Source organism: Delphinapterus leucas, chromosome 12 (assembly GCF_059928025.1).
Source record: "Delphinapterus leucas isolate spDelLeu-1000000601 "Yukka" chromosome 12, BTC_Dleu_Yukka2, whole genome shotgun sequence".
NCBI lineage: Eukaryota > Metazoa > Chordata > Mammalia > Artiodactyla > Monodontidae > Delphinapterus > Delphinapterus leucas.
Genome location: NC_143140.1, coordinates 74,838,409 through 74,861,224, shown reverse-complemented (window position 1 = coordinate 74,861,224; position 22,816 = coordinate 74,838,409).

The following is a 22,816-nucleotide window of genomic DNA, read 5'->3' as shown; positions in this document are numbered from 1 at the left end:
GTGATGTATAAGAAAACAAGACCTTCATTTTCTCCCCCGCATTTGGTTTTTCAGCATACATTCATGTTTTGGGGTCAGCTATAACATGCTACCATGTTTACCTCTATTTTAAAAGTCAAAAATTTAAGTTGAACTAAGAAACCTATGGGACTTTTGTCCCAGAACTCTTAATCTTGGGTTCTTTTGTTTCCAAATCAAATAAAAAAAATATATGTGCATCATATTTGTGTAAATGGAAGTAATTTTTATTATAAATGTCAATAATTTTTATTATGTCAAAATAAAATTTTGAGGTTTTGGAGTTGATGAACATATTAACATAGATTTTTGTAGAGATACTAAAATATTTTAATTCAACTCTGTTAATTTGAAAGTTTTATTATGCATACTTTAAGAATGCACTAACCCAAATTTGGAAATATTTACTGACAAAAATAAAATGTTTATGTGGATTTTTTTTTATTCTAGAGAGAGAAAAAAGTTAATTTCACTTCAGTATTATTTTCTAAATAGTATGCATTTGTGCCTGCCTATATCGGTTTCTAAGCATGTATATACTCTTACACCTTTTATCTGGGGCCATGGAGGAGAGGACAGGAACTGGTCTGATGTGTGTACCAAGATCATTCATTCATTCACTCACTCATTCATTCATTCATCCAGGATAGGGATGGATGTTGACAAACGACTTGTATTTTCCATTCTGATAAATGCGAGTAAACTAAATGTTTTTACCTGGAAAAGATAGTATTAACAGGGAGGGATTTGACAACATATGTAAGTTGTTGTAAGTGGATGGAAAATTGCCACCTGGTCAGGAAATACATGATAGGATCATTTTAATAACTTATTGATTAATTAATTATAAAATTCCCTTTGATCGTTTACAGGTAAAAGGGATATAGTCTTTTCAAAATGTCTAGAACTATATGTGTGCTTTTAAATTTATGTGCTGTGAACCTTTACCAGTGGCAGGAACAAGACTTAAGATACTTTGATTAGTTATCAAGAAATTTTCTACTATATTAAAAAAAAATTAAAAGAATTAGGAAGATAAATATGTACCTAGAACAGAGTCAATACTCAATAAATATTTGTCATATAAGAAAAAGAAATTTTCTACTACTTTCAATAAAAATAGAGCTCTTCAGAGTCCTCATCTAAGCTTTTATTCTTAAGCTATTTAAATATATACCTAATGGAAATTTATTCTTAAGACTTTTATGATGAGACATTTTATTTTAAAGAGCTAGCTACAGATATTGAAAAAAATTTTCTATATCAGATATTTTATATTTGTATTTTTTGACACAAATGCGGTTGGCCTGTACAACATATGGGATATAATATCTGTTCACTTGGGATTTTACTTAGAATATAGAGGTGAGCCAGTGGACAAAGAAAACTTAATCATTTATTTGAAGATATTTATTACTTTATTTTAAACATTGCTAGGATTATAATCACTTATTTTTAATGTACCCCATTTTATATACATATGTTTGATGTATTTTGGAAATCTGATAAAAATTTAAATTAAAATAAATTAATTCCGTTTTAAGGTTGGCACTGTGAATTATTCTTCAGAACAGATGCAATTAGTTAGCATTTTCTGAAGCACACATTTTAAAATCTTTTTACTCATGGTATCGTTATCATTTAAACCCTCTTTTAGAAATCTTAGAGAATTACGTTTGGAAGTGTTCTGTATAAATTCTGCAATGTCTATTATAATTAAACATGCTTGAGTTTATACATTTAGTAATAAGATATATAACTTAGGAGAAGGATGACTCTTGGTAACTCAATGATGTCTAAGTCTTATTTTCTAACATTATCAAAACCTTAATGAGTGATTCCTGAATTGAATAATACCAGCGTTACATGGCAACACATAAACGTTATGTGGGTAGTTAACTGTGGTAGGTAGGGAGCAGTGGTTGGTTAGAAAAGTCATTGGTTGAAATGTCAGGAAACCATCAAGGTTCTTGCCCTGGATCTCATAGACTAGTTTACGATCTTGGGCAAGTAACTCAACCTTCCCTTATTCTACTACCCGCCCTCTTAAGTTTTATATATATAATATAATTGCATTTCCATATATATCTGAAAAACCTCTAAAATTCTTCCTCTGTTTAAAATAATAATCTCTGAGATTCTGAAGAGGAGTAGAGACGAAAACCTGGTGGACTGCTTTCATGACAGTCTTGATGGCGAGTTGGTTAGAAGCCAAGCTTGGTTTGGACTTAAGAACACACAACTCGGGATTCGGCTGTTGCCACCAATATTTGTGGGGCCTCCAGGGTAAGAGTTCAAATGGAGGCCCACATGCCTTCTTCTTAACTGGATCAGTGACTAAACCTTTATTTATAAAGAATGTGAATTTGCAGGGATTTCATCTGACCTGTTTAAGTTGTGGATTTGGTGAGAATAAGTTTCTGGCTCCTTTTTGTTGTGAAGAGTAATTAAATCCTCATTAAAGAATTTGTAATGTCCTGTTAGTGAATTTTATATGGGTCATGCTTGATAAAAGTTTGCTTACTTTCATTGTTTTCAAGCTTCAAAAATTTAAGCAGATTGACTATTTTTAGATTTTTCTCTTCCTTTTTTCCCCCTTAGTTTATTGCTTCTGAACTCCAAAAAAGAAGCTACTTATACCAAGATCTTGACTTGCACTCATTCTCAATGAGCTAAGGGATATAAAAATAGAATGTTACTTGTATTCAAAGTATACAAAATATCACTATGTTTTCATCAACAATGTAAATTAAAATTCAAAAACTTTTAAAACACTGATTTTTCTTATTAAATATCCAAAATTACTTAAAAATGAAAAGACAAATCCATATGATAATGAATGTATAAAACATTTAAAATCTAAATTATTTAAACAAAGCTAAAGCTGGTAAATATATTTTCTAGAAATTTTATTGTCTTCTTAAATATTTTAATGAAAGTAAATCTACACACAGGTTTAGGATTCAGTGTTCTTTTAGTTGCTAATGTAAAGAATTAGTGTCGTGTTTTATACAGTTTACATCTATACAAATTTAAGAATAAGAATTGCTTACTTGTGAAATGTTCCTGAGGTACCATGTGTGATTCTTTTTCCAAATGCTGCACTAATCATTAATAATTCTAGAACCACTGATCAGATCACTAAGAGAAGCAAGAAAAAAGATGCTGCCATTACTGTACTTTGCTATAAAAGACTTTGTTGCGCCATTTGAGAGAAATGACTGACTAGATAATTCCAAAGGAGTCATGTACCACAATGTTCATTGCAGCTCTGTTTACAATAGCCAGGACGTGGGAGCAACCTTGATAGTCTTTTCTTAAGCATTAATGCTGCTTACATCTTCTCTGCTTTTGAAATGATGTCGAACTCCACACTTTGCAGTGTCACAGCCCACAAACCTTCAGGGCATTTGAACTCGTTCACTTTTTGACTGGAGCAAAGACATTGGGTGCAAGATGAGGAAAAGCATTTCCTGGGCCTAAACAGCTCTAGTCAAGAGCTGGGACGTTTAGTGCTACAGGACAACTGGATGCCAGTGACAGAGGTGCCCGTATATTTGTCCATACATTTCTTTTGTGTATTTGTGGTATGTGGCCTTTCTGAAGCATGGCACCCAAGGCAGGAACCCCTCCTGCTCGGCGGTGTGGGCTCTGCTGGCTGTATCTGGGCGTGAGCGTACTCTTGAGGGGCACCATCTGCAGAGGCAGCAGAGTAGTTCCTTCCTGAGGACATTAGGGGGAGCTGTTGCAGGAAGGAAGAAGTGGCAGATGGTGTTGTGACTGGCTGTCAGACTCCCTTTGGGCTCTTATAAGTCCCCCTTGCTGGCATCCTAGAAATACTTGGTTGGGACTTTTCAAGGGGCCTGGAGGTCCTGTATGAGCAGGTGGGGCTGGAAACAGGAGCTGTGGTTAATTGGCGTTGATGCCACTTCATCTGTATACACCTGTAGGCTGAGAGGGTCTGGTAGCATTTGGGTAGCTCATTTCCAAGTCAATAAGTGCTCCCTTCACTTCCGTAGGGATGGGCAAAGACACTTCTATCCCGGAAATCTGTTTTCTCCACACATTTGGAAAGGATAGGATAGTTCCAATTTCTTTTATGAATATTCTCTGTGAAGGGAGCTAGGGAAACAATTAAATCATTGATCTGAGATCAGTGAAATGATAAAGGGATTTATTATTTACGTAGGTTGGGGGCCTTAACCACAAATGGATAGAATTCAGGGGGTCTGAAAACTTGGTTGAGAGAAAAATTAAAACTTTATTTTCACAAACATCTAACTGAGCTTCAGCACTCCCTCCGTTATTAATGTAGGCCACAGATGATAGTAGTTTTAGCAGCATCTGTGACTTGGTCGCCAGTAGAAATCACAGATATTTTCATGTCCCACTACTGTTGTGGATAATATCTCAGAGTATCTTTGTAATTATAACTACTCAAAATGATGGTAGATATTATCCTGCACTGTATCTTCTAAAAAATTTTTTATTTATTTATTTTTACATATACAAGTATCTGTTCTTTTTCAAATTCTTTTCCCATTTAGGTTATAATGGAATATTGAGCAGAGTTCCCTGTGCTCTACAGTAGGTCTTTATTGGTTATCCATTTTAAATATAGCAGTGTGTGCATGTCAGTCCCAAACTCCCAATCTGTCCCTCTCCCCACCCTTCCCCCCTGGTAACCATAAGTTCATTCTCTAAGTCTGTTTCTGTTTTGTAAGTTCATTTGTATCATTTTTTTTAGATTCCACATATAAGCGATATCATATGATATTTGTCTTTCTCCGTCTGACTTACTTCACTTAGTATCATAATCTCCAGGTCCATCCATTTTGCTGCAAATGGCATTATTTCATTCTTTTTAATGGCTGAGTAATATTCCATTGTATATATTACCCTGCACTATATCTTGTTTCTAATTTTTAATAAAGGGTCACATATGTTCCTGTCAACAAATTTGTTTAAATTTTTTAAGGTAACTGTATTTCATTATAATTGGTTTCCTTTATAATTCTTTTTTTTTTATTTTATGTAGTTTAAAACATTATGCTAAGAAGGGACCCCAGGCTTCTTCAGACTGTCAGAGGGGTTCATGGTAACAAGAAGGTTGAGAAATTCTGATCTAGATAAAATCTCCTATTTTGCTGCAGAAGATCAAGGCCTTGGAAAGGCTAGTGGGTTACTTAAGGTCATCTAGTGGGGCAGGAGTTAAAAGTGGTGTCCTTCCTGTCCTGTGTGGCCTCCTTGCACCTTAATCCTGATCTCAGTGCCAGGGAAATGAGCTCCTTTGTCTTATTCAGCAAGCCCTTTTATTATGATGAAGGCCAAGCCAACTTCCTTCTTTCTTTGTGTTTCCCTGGCCTGGAGTGGCCTTCCCACCTCTCACTTCCAGGCCTGCTGGTGGTGGATGGGGAGGTAGGGTAATCTCCAGCAGTGCTTGCCCCTGGGTCTCACAGCATCACAAAGCACGTTGTTCTAAGACACCTGAGCGGGTCAACAGAAAGAGCAGAAAATTTAATCTTGATTGCTTGACACCGTTTTAGTGGTGGTATTTCAGGCAATATTGGTATCCCCATGTTAGCAGGGGAAATCTTTCATCCAACCCAGTGGGCTTTGTTAAATTAATTAAGGAGCTCTTGTCACATGGTTTCTTCCTCTTTTAGACTAACATAAGACTGAAATATCAGCAGAGAAATAGAGAATTAATTACTAATATTTATCTTTCACTTCCTAGTGCCATTTCTAAGCGCTGTATAATTCTCTTACCAATTCTAACAACATTATCGTTATCCCTATTTTACAGATGGGAAAACTAAAGGCACAGAAAGGTTAGGTAACTTGCCAAAAGTTATTTATATGTCTACTAAGTGTCAGATATGGGATTCAAAAGAGGTATTCTGGCTCCAGAGTCCCTGGTCTGGGTCACTATGCCACACGTCCAGTTACTATTTCAATGTCTCACATCACCATTGCCCAACCTCTATCTTTCTTTGGTTTGGGGTTGGACTAGGAACCTACATATCTGGGGTGAAGGGAGCCTTTGGATTATTTTGAGGCAATCCTAGGAGGAACTCTTTCCAGTCTCTCGGGGCTGTCTCTGAAAGGTACTGTGTCATTTGGTTCCAAGTCTGTTCAGCTTTAATCCCTTGCTTCTATGTATTCAGGCAATATGGAGAAGGAAAAACACATTCATACCCAAAAGGTTTAGTAGTGCTGCAAAATGCTTGCTATGGATTGACTTTGTCTCTATTTCAAGGACTTGACAGTGCTTTCATCTTCGCTTTTGAAGCCTTCTCATCAGCGGCATTGGCAAATATACCTTTGAAAATTTGTACCTGAATTCTAGTGTTTTGAAAAAAAAAAAAGGTTTGTTAGTGTTTCTCTTCTTGAACACTAGTTGTTGTTTTGCCAGCCAGTTAAATGTCTGAAAATCTGAGTGCTGGCTGAGAAGCTAAGCTTTCTGTAACCAGTTATCCCCAGGTGGCCAGATTCCGTTGTGTACCACTTTTATAGATGTTTACTGGTTGCATACTTGGGGTTATGAGGTGTACTGTTCCACTTGTTTCTGCCAGCCATGCACAGCACATTATTTGATAGCATGAGACAGATGGTATAGCTCAAGCTAAAATGATGAGGGAGTGAAGAAAGTGAAACAACAGAAAAGGGGCACTGGATTTTCTAATTCACATTTCGGAAGTGAATTTAGCTTCTATCGTTAACTAATAAATGCAGTGTTGCTCTAAGACTTCAATTCATTAACGTCTGTTTAAACGGATATAACTGAGTAATCGGCAGGAAGCAATCTTTTCCTTCATGGAGGCTGTGCCAGATTATGTGGGGTCTCCTCCAGATTTGAAAATGTTGAGCCATTGGAAGTGTCAAAAATAGATCTGGGTTTTTCAGACTAAGATGTACCACCATCAGTACCAATCAAAACAGAAAAATCCCATATCTTATTTTTAAACTGGAAAAAAATATGTATATATAGCCTGGTGAAGTAGCGGTGATAAGGACAATTAATCAGTTTTCATGCAGCTGCTTCCTGACATTTCTGCAAATTGTTGTGGAAAAATTAATGAAGGTTAGATCAGTAATGGTTTCAAGCTTGGCCAGTGGAAAGTATGACAGTGTTTCCATCAGCAATTAAGCTGGGCTGCTTTCTTTTTTCTATAGGGGAAGTGGTATGATGTGTGTTCTCCACAGGAAATGGAAAACGGCAGCTGAACCCTGTGAGCACAGGTATGGAGCATTCTGGGGCTGCTCCAGCAGACTCTCCTTGATGGGCAGGACCCATTATTTTCTGCAGAAAGGCTTTTGCTCTACCACACTGAGACATCATTCCTGAAAAAGAGAATGAGGATTTAGGGATTTTCTTGAGCTACCGTTTCAGAAACACAGATAGGCTCTGAATCTAAACTTTGGGAACCAGAAAGTGGAACTTATGACAAACAGAAAGTGAAACTCACCTATCTAATTTTATTTTTCAAGCCAAAGGTAGTTCAGTACAGGCCCAGTTCACATCCTGTGTAACCCTATGGGATTTTCCCCAGTATTAGTTAAAAATTTTCCCATAGGGTCACACAGGATGTGAATTAAAGTAAACACTTAACAAGCAAGATGAAAAGGAAATTAGCTTTCTAAATGATCCTTTCACTGTTAACATTCTGAGTAGCTATTAGAAACATGGGAAAGGATCACTTCAATGTCTCATTATCAAGTTGTTACATTATTAATAAACTATATTAATATTCTTTCCTACGACATATGAAATATATTTCTTTATATATGAAACTAGATTTTACCTATATATTTGCCTTTTTGGAAAACATTAAACAACCTACATAATGCTCTATATATAAATCAGTGGTTCTTAGCCTTTTGCAGGGAGGGATTCACAGACCTCTTCAGGACTCTGAAAAAAAGCTCCTGACCCTTTCTTCCAGAAAAATGCATATATAAACAATATTTTACATACAATTTTAAAAGTTTCACAGATCTCTTAAGTGACCTTGGACCTCAGGCATTTTTTCTAGGACTAGTTTTATAAAGCTTTTTATGGACAGATAAAAAATTATGATGAAAATGTTAATTCATTCCAAGTAAAGATTTTGTAAGAGGCACTTTTTAAGAAACTTTAACTGTAGCAATAATAATTCATTCCCTTTTCCACCTGGAAAATGCTTCCTTGTCGTTGGAAGGGAGCTTGTACATTGGACAGAACATACAAAGCTGGCTTTGAAGCTGGCTGTGTGACATTTTAGCAAGTGAGTTTAGGTGTCCTGCCTCAGTTTCATGATCTGTAAAATGGTGGCAACAGAGGTAATATGTTACTCGTGTCTGGCAAATAGTCCATCCTCAAAATATATCCCTTCCCTTCTCTTCTTTCCTTCTTCCTTTGAGATGTAGCTTAAATGTCACTTTCTTACACATTTTTTTGCGATTTCTGAAGGCAGATTTTGTTTTTCACTTTCCCCTCAGTGTTTCTCTAGTGCTCTGTAAATTTCTTTACTCTTTTTTTTTTTTTTGCGGTACGTGGGCCTCTCACTGTTGTAATCTCTCCCGTTGCGGAGCACAGACCCCGGATGCGCAGGCTCAGCGGCCATGGCTCAGGGGCCCAGCCGCTCCGCGGCATGTGGGATCCTCCTGGACCGAGGCACGAACCCGTGTCCCCTGCATCGGCAGGCGGACTCCCAACCACTGCGCCACCAGGGAAGCCCTCTTTACTCTTAAAATTGTGTCATCATTCATTGGTTACAACTAAAGGTGTGAGTTTTGAGGCTCTTGTATTTTATTAGTGATGTTTTATTTATCTCTTTGCATGCTGTGTCCAGCATAGTGCTTAAGACACAGACATTTCCTATTTATTAAGTTAGTAATAGTATAATGCTTATTAGAAATGAAATAATTTGGATTTGGGCTTATAATTGTAATTATATCATGTTTATGTGACAACTAGTCATCTCAGAAGGGAGGTCAAATGATCTGTGTACAGCCGAAGTGAAATTTAGTGAGAGAACAGAGCTTCGAACTGAAAGTATGTGTTTTCCAGTTTTGGCTACGTCCAGAGTGTATTCTAAACCAGAGCTATGGTATTTTGGCTAGAGTTTTTAGTCAGGTTAATCACCAGGTGATTGGGGAAAAGTGATGCTATGGCATTACTAAAAAATATATATCTATACATTATCTGACTCTCAGAAGAGAATGTGGGCTCCCAAAGCCTTAGTTTATATTTTGTTATTTAGAATCTGGGGTTGAACAATAGCTTGAAGGACGTACTGATCTGCCTTTCTTTGGATTAAGTCCTCACATGCCCTTGCTAATGCTTTTCAATTCAAGTTGAACAAAACTGTGGCCTGCCTTTGAGGAGCTGTCATTCGTCAACTCCCATTTCTCAATCTCTCTCTCTCTCTCTTTCTCTCTCTCTATACACACACACACACACACACACACACACACACACAGACCTGCAGCTATTACACATATTTTTAAAGGCAACTTAAAAATTTATATCAAACCACATTGTCTTAATACTTGAATAACTCAATGGCAGTCAGCTCTGTTCTTTCTATATGTGTTGAATGGTTTCCAAGCAGTAAGTCATGATTTGGAGACTTGAGCATAAAGAATGACTTTAGGAGCCCTGGGAGGCTGGGAAGAGAGAAACATCTAGTTGGCTGCTGGGGGTCTTGGAGCAAATTAGTGTGGGGAAACGGCAGTGAGATAGCGTGGAGAAAGTGAAGAGAGTGGAAAGAGCGGAAAGGGAAATATGGGAAGTATGGGATGATATCTGGTGGTCTGGGGAAGGTTTTTGACACACAGAAAGAAACTAGGAGTCCTAATCTTTAGCGTACTAGAAATCCGTGGGTTGAACACGGGCTGGGGTGATAGGCGAATCAGACCGATGCAAGGAACTTCAGAAATAGAACTGAGAATTTGTAGAGGTGCCAGTGGTGTTGAGCTGAGTGATGAAGAGGTTGTCATAGTTGAAACAGAATATGAACAGAGGCTTGTGCGTGGGAGATATAGGTAAAGAGATGAATTTAAGCTATAGGGAAGGAAAAAATAACGTGTCGGAAATGGGCTGACTTGGGGACAAAGAACAGTTGAAGATTTTGCTCAATACATCATTGGCCATGAATTCTTGGCACTTGTGAGATGCACACCATTCCTTTACTCAAGCATTTCCACCTCCTGGAAAGCCTAGTCTCTGCCTGTCAGAATTTTCAAGCCCTTATTTAACTTCTACCAGCTGCATAAATATTTCTTTCACAACACTAGCTCATAGCAGTTGCTCCTCTGCTGAGCTTACATAGTACGATTGTAAATGCAGTGGCACTTAATTGAGGTTTAAAGCTATAATTTAAATTTTCACCTGCATGTCTTGTCTCTTCAATGAGCTTCTAAACTTGTGTAGAATTTGATAGTGTAAAACAAAAATATCTTTTCTGTAGTCTAATATGAAGTGGTGCCTATAGCAAGAAGTCAATATATATATATATTATATATATATATATATATTTTTTTTTTTTTTTTTTTGCGGTACATGGGCCTCTCACTGTTGTGGCCTCTCCCGTTGCGGAGCACAGGCTCCAGACGTGCAGGCTCAGCGGCCATGGCTCACGGGCCCAGCCGCTCTGCGGCATGTGGGATCTTCCCGGACCCGGGCACGCACCCGTGTCCCCTGCATCGGCAGGCGGACCATCAACCACTGCGCCACCAGGGAAGCCCCCATTAATCTTTTAAGTGAAATAAACTCTCCTAACAATTTTGATTGCATTAATATAAGATGATTGTCTACAATCATAAAAAAATAATAGCCTGCCCATGGCTTTTTATTGTTGCCAAATATACTAATATATATGTACTTGGTAAAGTCAAACTAGTTATTTAAAACTGTAAAATTATTTATAAGTTTTGTTAGTCCTTATTTAAGGTTCTATAGCAGTGACAGTTCTTATAAACAGTGTGTATAACCATCAATAGAAAGATTGTAAGGTGAGACAAGTCCACAATGTCATATACTTTTATTAATAGAAAATATGAGTACTTTCTTTTCACAGCGTTAAATGGATCTTCAACTATACCGCAAATTTTGTCTCAGCCTCAGGACAACTGCCCTCATTTAACTTTCAGACACACTTTTGGAATTGTGGACTTTGAGTAGGGCCAAGTACTTTGTCTCTCTGTTTCATTTTGGATGGTCTCTATTACTATGTCTTCAAGTTCACTATCCTTTTCTCCTGCAATGTCTAATCTGCCATCCAGTGTATTTTTTCTCTCAGATTTTGAGATTGTCCTCTCTAGAAGTTCAGTTGGGGCCTTTTTAAAAAATATCTTCCGTATTGCTTCCACTTACATATTCATTCTTTACTCTAGTTTCTTGCACATAGGGAATACAGTTAAAATAACTTCTAAGGGCCTTTTCTACTAATTTTGTCATCTGTGTCGTTTGCTCCATTCATTTATTGCTCCATTCATTCATTTATGCTCCATTTATAAACTCCTATTTATGAGTCAGATTTTTCTGCTTCTTTGCAGACTTGGTCATTTTTGATTGAATGCTAGAATTTTACTTTGTTGGGTACCAAAGACTTTTGTATTCCTCAAATATCTTTGAGTTTTGTTATTGGACATAGTTAAGATACTCGAAAATAGTTTGATTTTTTTCAGATCTTGCTTTTAAGCTTTGTTAGGTAGAACCAGGGCAGCATTTAGCCTAGGTTTAATTTTTTCCTCCTACTAAAGCAAGACCCTTCTTAGTACTCTGACAACTTGTAAATTATGAGGCTATCTACTCTGGCTGTTGGAAACAGGCACTCTTCTTGGCCCCTTTGAGTACTGGGCACTGTTCCCTCTAATAGTTTCAGTGTTTTTTCTCCTGACTGGGGGTAGTTTCCTCATATGTATATGCTGGCCAATATTCACCTGATATGGACACCAAGGGGGGTGGGGGTGGGGGGGGTGAGTTGGAAGATTGGGATTGACATGTATATACTACTATGTATAAAATAGATAACTAATAAGAACCTGCTGTATAAAAAATGAATAAAATAAAATTAAAAAAAATATTCACCTGAGTACTTTATCTACAGATCTTCCAAGTTCTCTCAGTCCAGTGCTGTCCTTATCATGCCCTGTGACCCCTAAACACCATAGGTTCCCTGCACTTCAACCTAGGGAGGCCACTGGTCTCTTCCTGAGTTTCCCTTCCTGACCAGGGTGAAAACCTTCTCCAGGTAGTAATCTGGGGCAATTTTAGGGCTCACTTCACTTGTTTGTTTTCTCTCAAGGATCTCTGTCTTTTGTTGCCAGTTGTCCAGTATCTTAAAAGTCATTGTCATATATTTATTGTCTATCTTTATAGTGCTTTACAAGCAGGAGAATAAATCTGGTTCCTGCTACTCCATGTCGATCTGAGGCTGAGTCAAGGCCTATTTTAGTATTTATTTACTCACTTATGTAATATTCATTAGCCTGAAGAATTCAAGGTGCTGTTAGATAATGGCTAAAGAAAGGATTTAACTTAATGTGCACACCTAACATAGGGAGTTAGGTGTGTGAAGTCTGTGTTGAGAGAATGTGTTAGGAGGTGTTTTCATAGCACGATGCCAAAGTATTGTTGGCTGTTCCTTTCGAAACGTTTTATCCATTTTAAAATAAACTAAAAAGTTATGTGATTTAAATCCAGTTGTGAATTTGTGAGATTTCAAAATAATGGCTCTTTCTTCTCCTTATTCCCGATCTGATATTCTTAAAAGCAGCCACATTGTGTGGCGGGGGAGGAAGGGAAAGAGACTTGTGACAGGCATGAAATTTTAGCCATTGCACAAAATGATAGGGTTTAGAAGATGTAAATAGCGTGGTTTGGACAAATCCACCTACTTACTCCTATTTGTAAGAGGCCAGGTTTTTAAAATTGATCTTAAGTGATCATTTTGCTTTCACTAACCTCTCTGCATCTACAATGGAAGAAGAGTTTAGATGTGCTGCATTTTACTCATGATTTGTCTTATAATGCTTCTGAGGTCACTGTGGTGGAATACTGTCAGATCCCCCCCCCACACACACACACACGAAAATAGAGACATCTTCCAGAGAATTTCCTGATGTACTGTTCTTTGAATGTGATGACATTTGTTTACACTGGAAGCTAGACACTGGATTCTTTTCTTTGGAGACTGTTTCAGAAACACATTTTCCACATTGGTTTTGCTCAATATGGCATGCATATGAACAACTTAACATATTTAATGTTTGGGAGACTGATGAAGAATTCCTGATATGAAGTGCCCTTATCAATCTACTTTAAATGTTTAATGTTGGGAAAACATCCTCTTTCCTCTCCACTGATTTTTGTTTTAATTCTTCTTGGCAAGCCATAACATAGAAATCAGATTAAAGACAGACTTTATAACCTTACCTCTTGTGCCATGTTTTGCATGTTTTTCTATCAACTCAATACAGCCCCTATAGATTCTATTATATTTTCTTTGCCAGTTGAATCAAGATTCTTACTGGAAACATGGCAAATGGTTTGAGCCCCAAAGATATGGACTATGTCTGTGTGGGGTTTCTAGAAAGCGATTTATTTGAAAAACATATATATCAACATTTACTTTTACCTGTCCTTTTAATGTAGTACTTATAACTGCTGTCATCCTTGAGTACATCCAATTGCCAGGAACTCTGTTAGGTGCATAATTTACATGAACTCTAGTCCTCACGACAGCCTGCAAGGTAGGTACTATTATCCCCTTGGGAGACATGAAGAAATTGGCTCAGAAATGTAAGTGAGTTGTGCAAGATCACATCCCTAGTAAGAAGCAGAACTGGTGTCAGACTAAAGTTCTACTACCCTAAGAGATTAAGCAACATATCCCAGGCTTGTTAACAGTGATTAGTATACTTAGTAGATAAAATGTTAACTAAATACTTCTAAAATAAAATATTACCAAGAAACTTTTATTGAGTGCCAAGTGTGTGCCAGATCCTGCTCTGGGGATGATGGATTATAGAAATGAACAAAGCCTACTCTTGTGCCCCGAGGAGAGACACAGGGATTGTCAAATGCATCTTAAATTTAAGATAATTATAGCTGTCCAGAAGAAAAAATTAACAATATAATAAGTAAAACCATATTAATATTGATTTTTAATTAGTAATTTCTGAAACTTTAAATTGTTGCTGCGGAAACAATTTGTGAGGGGAGCATATATTAGAATTGGGATGCTTTTTATTAGACCATGGATATGAAATGTTACTCTCATTATAACATTGTTCTTATGGGAAAATAAGATTTGATTTACATCATTTCAACTTACAGGGACTTCCCAGGACTGCATCCAACCCCAACTTGTCATCCTACCTGTCTTTGGATGAAATACATGTCCACTTGTCTTCCTTTTAGCTGGCCCCTCAGCCCAGCCTCATGAGAACTCTGCCTACAAGATACCTTGATCTGGATACAATGGTTGACCTCAATGCAAACGAAATATGGAGTGGACTCAGGGCATGCAAACTGAGTTTCATATTTGCTTAAATGAAACATGAAAGCAACATTGGCCTCAGCTGACCTTTCTAGCCTTCGCATTCTCAATCCTCTATACAAAACTACAAAGTACTATAGCCAAGTTGACTCCACTTTGCCCACCTACTGTTTCCCATCCCTAGGCTATTTGTTCATTGTCCCACCTCCCTGGGTTCCTGTGTAATCACTTCCCCTGTAATCTCTGCCTTTAAAATCCTTCTAACTCTTCAAGGTCCGTGTCCAATGTCACTGTTCTTCATTTAGCCATTCATGATTATTCCAGCCATAAATACATTTTTACCTCCCATGGATTATTCTTGTGCTACTTGTCACAGATTAAGAGCTGGGGCATTGCATTGGGATGCACCTAGTTCCAATGCCAGCTCTGTATTTACAACCTGTGTGACCCTGGACAAATTACTTAACCACTATAGCCCTCATCTATAAAATGGGAGTCACGCCACCTACCTCTGAGAACTGTTTTGTGATTAAATGTGATAACGTATGCAAAAAGCTTAGCATAGGGTTATCTGTCACGTGGTATGTCTTCAGAACATGTTAGCAATTTTTGCGTCTCTCCTCTCAGAATAAGTTCTGAGGTCAAGTGTTTTGTCTTATTTTTCTTCGTGAATTCCTCTCCAAAGCCTGCCTTTAAAATGGCCTGTCATAGTGCTTGAATACAGCAAATATTCCATAAATATTTCTTTGCAAGGAACTAAATGTGATTTTTAAATTGCGTAATCCACACCCCAAGGAGGGCTTTCTGAAAAAAGTGACCTTAGGTTCTGGTTTGCCAAGGAAAGTCCCGGTATTAAGTATTAATAATGCTCCCTTTTGCTCTGATGTTCTGGATAGGAAATCTTATGGGCACCCTATTTATGGAATATTTGCAGTTTTGAAATGTCCATGGTACTTTTCCAACTATATCGTTATCTGTTTTTCATGTAGACATTTTGTCTCTTAAAGGAGATTGTAAGCTACTTGAGGACACAAACCATTTCATATCTCACTTCTCCAAAATGTACTGAGTGCATTGGGAGTTCTGACAGTGCAGTGGAACCAGGGCAAATCTACAAAGCAGTGACCCAGTTCATGCTTCGGTTGTATTGGTATTGACCATGATCTAAATGCTGCTTTTTAAATGAACGTGTAAGTAATGTGTGGATGTGTTAGGCTAAATGTCAGTGGAGAATGGTCATTCTAACCCATGATAGGAGGACTGTCTACAAGACAGAACTTCTCGAGGGCAGGGATCATATCCATTTGTTTCCCCACTGTAGACCCAGAAGCAAGCGCAGCACCTACAGCATGATTATGTGCTCAGTAAATATTTGTTGAATGAGCGAATGATGAGGATCTTGGTGCCCCACATATTGGTGTTTCATGAGTCTCTCCCAGATTCCTTTTGGGTCCTTTGCATATGGCAGAATATAATATATGTAGTAGAGTCTGAAGAGCTCTGGTATGCCTAAACATGAGCTCAGAAAGCTTATGAGAGGATAAAGCTAGGTCAGGAGACACCTAGCCTTCTCAGACCTTCTCTGGAAACTGTTTCCATGTAGAGTTTTTTTTGTTTGTTTGTTTTCTTCTGAATAAGCCCCCTTTCTAGAAGAAGAGTGGAAGATTTATTTTTGAAAAACTCTGCCTACTTGATAAGAGAGCAAATGAAGATCAAATGAAGGCAGCGCCCCTCTGCCTCTCTGCTCCTCTCTTCCAACAAAAGGAAGAGCAAGTTCCGTGGTGTACAAGGTTCCTGTATTAGGTGGAGGGGGATCTGGCTTCTTCCCATTGTATTCTCTGAAGCTTGTTGGAATCTGAGAATGTGGAGGAGTTGGAGGGCTCCTTGGAAAGGAATGTTGGCATTAGTTGCTTCCCTTTCCCTCCTGGGGAGCACAGGCTGTGCCTTCTACGTGAGGGCGGCCAGGAGAAGTGGCCCAGGGTCACGGGCCATGTTTACCTTGCTCCCCTGGTTCTTTGTTTCCCTGAAGATGCCTGTTTGCCCATGGCAACCCATGTAATTACCCTTCTGCTTACAGTTACTTCGTCTACATTTTGCATATAGTTCATCTTGCAGGGTAGAAACCTCACAATCTAGCATTACACAAAGTGACATTCTATTAGTGCAATGTTAAAGGATTCTGTTGAGTCTGTGTTTCTTGTTTTTGTAGTTTGTTTATCTTCGGGGCATGGGCTGAAACTTTGGTGGTCATACCCTATGGAGTCAAACGTAAAGGACTGATATTTCGCCATTCATCTTTTTCAAGTCTATTCAAAATAATAATCTAGCACTTTTCCTGTGGTGACTCATTCAGCCTTTCTCCAAGCTGAGGTGAAATGGCCTTCTATACAGGCACATGTCCTTATTAGGGTGCCCTATTTTCTTAAAAGAATGTCAGCTTTGCCCTTCTCCCATTGGCCATCTGTCTTAATTATCTTGGGCTGCTATAACAGAAATACCATAGGCTGGTATAAACAACACACATTTATTTCTCATAGTTCTGGAGGCTGGAAGTCCAAGATCAGGGTGCCAGTATAGTCAAGTTCTTGGTGAAGGCCATCTTCCTGGCTTACAGATGGCCATCTTCTCATTGTATCCTCACATGATGGGGAGAGAGGGGATGCAGACGCCCTTGTATCTCTCCTTCTAAGGGCATTATTCCCAGCATGAGAGCTACACCCCCATGACCCAGTTAGCTTCCAAAGACTCCACCTCCTAACGCCACCCCATTGGGGGTTAGGATTTCAACGTATGGATTCTGGGGGGACACCACAGTCCATGCAAGTGAAATTCACCTGAAATTCACGTTCATTCTTCAGCTGGCTCTTGGACACTACACTCCCTCCTATCTTCACCATGACATTCTATTCATTTTCATTACCTGCCTGGCCCCAAAGTGACTAGAATTGTGAACCCTGATATTCTAAAATTTATCCTGGTGTCAGGCTAGAACAGGAGAGAGTGAACCTATTGTACATACCTTCACAACAAAACTCCAACCTTTGTGAGACAGTCGATCTGGTTCAATACTGATGCAATTTTTTCTAATAGTGAATGAGGCTGGCCAAGTGTAGTATTTATTTGTAATTATTCCCAATTCCTTTGAGCTCCTTCCCACGAAGGTGTGGTTGTTGAAGCTGTGAGCAAATTCTTCCAATTATAATTTATACATTTGGGTAAAAGTAAACTGGTATTGTGCTTCCATGAGCAGTTAATGTTTGAACCGGAGCCGCTGTACTGTGTCATTGTCAACTTGCTTGCAAGCTTCATAAAATAATTAAGGGAGATTATGAAAACAGATGAAAATAGCTTTTGATATTCATGCTTAAGAGCTCCTTCGGCTTAGAAGTTGAAACGCTTGCCAGTTCAACAAAGGTTTTTATGGAAATGAGAGAATTTGGTTCCTTTCCCAGTACTTCTAGCCTCCCTTGCCTGAGGACTCAGGTGCATGAAGGGGCAACATTCCCACACACAGGACACGCAGAAGAGAGGTTTCTACTCTATGACTTGGGCACGTGTACTTGGCCTTGACTGTAGAAAAAGAAGAAGCACTTCATTGTTTTCCCTCCTTCTTTTGCTCCACTTCCTGATATTTGCTGCACACGTGTGAGGTGGAAATAACTACTGAGTCTACTTTCAGTGCAGAAGGCTATCTTCTCTTTGTGTTCTGAGTCAGTTTTACTCATGTGTGTGTGTGTGTGTATGTGTAGTTGTTTTTGCCTCAGGGCTGGTTACAGCTGTGCAAGATACAGACAGCAGTTGTTTCCTAGTTAATCCTCTTTGTGCCCACGTAGTGTAGGTGAAGTCTTTTTTTACCCTCTTCTTCAACTAATTATATGCCTTGCCTATGCAACTGTAATTATTTCACCAGCATCAGTGAAACCTATGTCATTCCTCTTTTAAAATATAGTCAGAAAAATAGCAGAAATAAACCTATTTTGAGAGCCTGTGTGGTGAAGCAAATTCCACTAACGTAAAGAGATCCTCTGGATTGGCATTACCCACACAGCCTGTCATCACCTGAAACTTCCCAGGGGTGATGAAGTACTGGCATATACAGCTAGTTTCCTATTGGAGCTTAAACGTATACTTGATAGATTTCTTTTAGCAAAAATTAAATGCACTAGCAATTTTGACTTGGTCAAATGTAGACTTAAAAATACTTTACATTCTACAAAGTTTTCTATGATGCCTTTAAAAGACCATGCATTCATCCTTGCTGTTTTTAGTGACTTTACTTAAAGCAAAATATTTTAAATGTCTTTTTCATCTGTGCGTTTGGTCAACTTTTAAACTCAATTGATTTTAAAACCAATTAGATATTAAAACATCAACATCTGAATTTTATGATGTGAAGTCTAGCTTAGCTATGGAAACATGACAGGACTTTTCCTCTCAGTCATAAAAATGTAAAATTCTGAAGTAAATTGCACAGCAAGTAGATTCTGTCATGTTCTATCTTTTCTTAATGTATCACTAGCAATACATTTTCTCTGTTTATGATTCTCCCTCTCTGTAATATTCCCTTATTATGTGGTGATTCTTTTTAGGAACTTTGGGCTTTGCTTATGATGCTTTTCTTCTTTCTCTACGTAATATAGTTTTTTATCCTTAATAATGGGTTTGGGTAGCAAGCCACTAGCACTAGGAAAAGAAAGGCAAGCAGTGAATTACATCTAAATGCTATATTTTAGATACAGTAGATTTTTCTCCTTCATTACTACATGGCCAAGACTTGGGTGTACCATTCATACATGAGGAAGCACCCCTGAAGTTTCTAGTATGAGCGTGGCAGAGAGAGGCTGGCTCTTCACCAAGCCTCTGTCCTGTTCTTCCGGGGCTCACAGTTAGACTGCATTTCCCAGCCCCTCCTGCAGTTAGATGAGCCATGTGGCTGAGTTCTGGTGAATGGAATGACGTAGGAAGTGCTGGGTGCCACATCCATGCCTGACTCATAAACCCTCCCATGGGTGACCCTCCATGTTTTTCCTCCTTTGCCAGCTTGAGGCAGATAATCATGGTGGCCTTGCAATCCTTGTTTCAGATGATGAGCTGTAAGATTGAAGGAGCTTAGGTTCTTGAGTTGAGGGGAACCACCCATCTGTCAGGACACTCTTAAATGGCTACTGTGAACGAGTCGTTATGTGTTTTGGATGCTGTTTGGTACAGCACCCTGGAGTACATTAACAGATACAGATAGAATTCCTGCCTCCAAGGACCCCCCACTCTAGTCTGAGACATACATACATCAAAACTATGGTACAGGGTGATGAACCGTTAGTAGATGTCTATGCTGTGGGGTCACAGAAGAGGATCTGGGGTACCTTCAGGGACGCAGGACATATTCAGACTTAAAGATGAATGGGGATAAACCAGACATGTCCCTAAATCCATGAAAGATCAAAATCCTGTTAGAAATTGAGTCATGACACAAAAGGCCTGGGATGGGGCCATCTATAAAACTGTGACTGAAAAGGGCCATGGAGTTAATATTCACATCTGCCAATGATTTTCATTTTATTATTATTTTCAAATGTATAGAGTCATTTAGTTCTTAAAATAACTAAGGCAAGTAGCAGGGCAGGAATATGTAGGTGGGAAAACCAAGGCCCACTGATTTGAAGTGATTTATCCGAGGATACATAAACAGGAGAGCTGAATTCGTGTGCTGAGAGGCACCGTGGCTGAGTGGAAATATTTGGGGTACTGGAGTAGAAGAGAATTAGCTTAAAATTCTGTGCCTGGTCTGTACTATCAGTGTGATCTTTGGCTTTAACATTCTCAGCTGTAAAAGTATTAAGTTTCAGTATTATCATGAAAATTCAATGAATTTGGGTATTGTAAAGTGTACTGGTACTTGCTTTAATCTAGCATTCTTTTCCTATTGTTATAAGACCTGTTACCTACAGCTGTGCCTCTCTGTGCCTCTTGTTCCTGCTTTTTTGATACTGGCCACTGCTTAACCTCATTCATACTCGGTAAGGCCTGGGGAAGACCCTCTCTTTTCAGATCTGTGGAGCATCAGAACAGGGTGGCAGGACAGGCTGGGCCGCTGGATGAGCCATCCGGCCCCTCTTCCCGGAGCAGACTCTTAAGTGCGCAGTGTTCTCCATGCCATGCACTGAGGGGGTTCCTGCCTTCCTCGGTCTGTTCAAAATGTAGGGGTTTCTACACAATGATCATTATGTAACCAGTCTTTGTCAAGCAAAGCCAGCATTTACCCATTAACACCAAGAAGCAGCAAAGGATAAAATGATATGCCTCCAAAACTATTGTCTGGTACCATTTGGATTGCCTGTCGTTAGCAGGGAGAAACACTCCATATTAAAACAAGGATATTTCCAGTTTCAGCAAAGAGGACCAGTTCTTTTAATTATTTCCATGGATGTTAATACCTTCTAGGCATTTTCAGGGATTCCTCCTCCTAAATCTTCCCAATTCTCCCTTTTTCTTATGCTTATCATCTCTCAAGATAGTAAAAGGAAGCCATTTCTAAAATTTCATCTTCTGGTTTTACATTTTAATCTCTTTCAACAACTTGAAATCTTTCTCATCAACTAGATATTCTAAGTAGAAAATGTGTTATTTTATAAATTTTCATACATAAATTTACTCTTGATGATCGCCATGCATTTCTTGTTCCTAAGCATATTGGGCGTATATAAAAATGAAGGCCAGATACTTTGAAACTTGAGGCGATTCGCTTGGAATGGAAGCAAATTCTCATAAAGAAGCATAAATCAAATGAAGATGCCATCTGGCAGTTCGAGCCCTACCTTATTAAACTTGAATTCTGCACTTTGCACAGAGGTGCTTAATAAGTGTTAACAGTGACTAATATCATATCATGGATGTTAATTGAATGTTGATAAGTATCTAAAAACTGCAGTGATAGAGCCACACTGCAGTAGCTGAGGGCAGTGATGCTCTCTCCCTCGGCTTAATGCCTCAGTGATTTGTGAGCTTTGAGATGGTTTTTTCACACCAGTCAAATGCAGACATTTTCAGAGTTTTTTGCTGCCACCCAGCTGTACTGCAACTCAGGCACTAAGTCTGAAGTTAAGGGAAAATACATGCTGCTTAATCTAATTTCTGGGGGAGTTCTTGGGCAGCAATAAGGTTTTAAACATACAGGGGAGGGGGTGGGGTGTGGAATAGACTAGCAGTTTGACCTGCATTTGAAGAGAATCCGTTGTTCATCGGTGTTAAGTGATCTGTGGATTTTCAAGTACAAGGTGAGTCAGGTGAATTCCAAGCTAATCAGTGGTGCTGGGTCACTGTCAGGGGTGTTCCACCTCTTGCCAGCCTGCACAGGTGCTGTTTGCTCCCACTAACTGGATCTTAGCCCAGAGATTTCTCTGCTTTCTGATGTGACTAGTTTGTTCCTCCACCACCTAGAACTTTCATTACAGTTTCAGGTTGTATGATAGAAGTTAGCTGACAAAACTGATGTTGGGAACTTTAATAATTTGGGGGGGGGGAGTTGCTTTTAGCATGTGCTAATTTTCCAAATAACTTGTCGACTTTGAAGCCAACTATTAATGACCAAAAATTCACTAATTTTTAGTCACTATTCTATAGGAGCAGAGGAAACAATAAATAGCAATATGGACATCCAGTTTTTCCAAGAAAAGATGATCCCTGATTCTCTCTCCCTCCCCCTTTTCTTAGCATTTTGACCTCTCGAGGAGAGATGGCTCTCCTGAAGTTGACAAGATACATATTCACATTTGCTTTTCAGGGATACTTAGATGTCCCTCGTGGGCTGCACTGGGGGGCCTGAATGGCTTTCCTGCTGACAAGCCAAGAAACGAGCTACATGTGATGGCTAGCCATTCTGCCATATGTATATATATATAAAAAACAGAAATTCTTACAACATTGATATTCTACTTAACAAGTTTTACTTTACAAAATACAGTTTTTTAAAGTTTGCCTTTTGAATATTTTCATGCTTTAAGTTATACCTGCACTGAGACAATATATTCACACGTGGTTAGACACAGGCAAAATTAAATAACCATTTTCAACAAATTTGATACATTTGTTATTCATATAGCTCAAATAGTAAAAGTCAAGTACCTACTTTTGTAAATATAATGTTTGCCTATATTTACAGCTGCTGGAAATTTAACTCTGATAGTATATCAATAAGAATGCCAGTACTTTATGGGTATTCTTAAGTGCTGGGTATTGTCCTGAGTGATTTACGTGTGGTATCTCATCTAACACTCAACAACCTTCTCACATAAGAACTATCGTTAACCCCA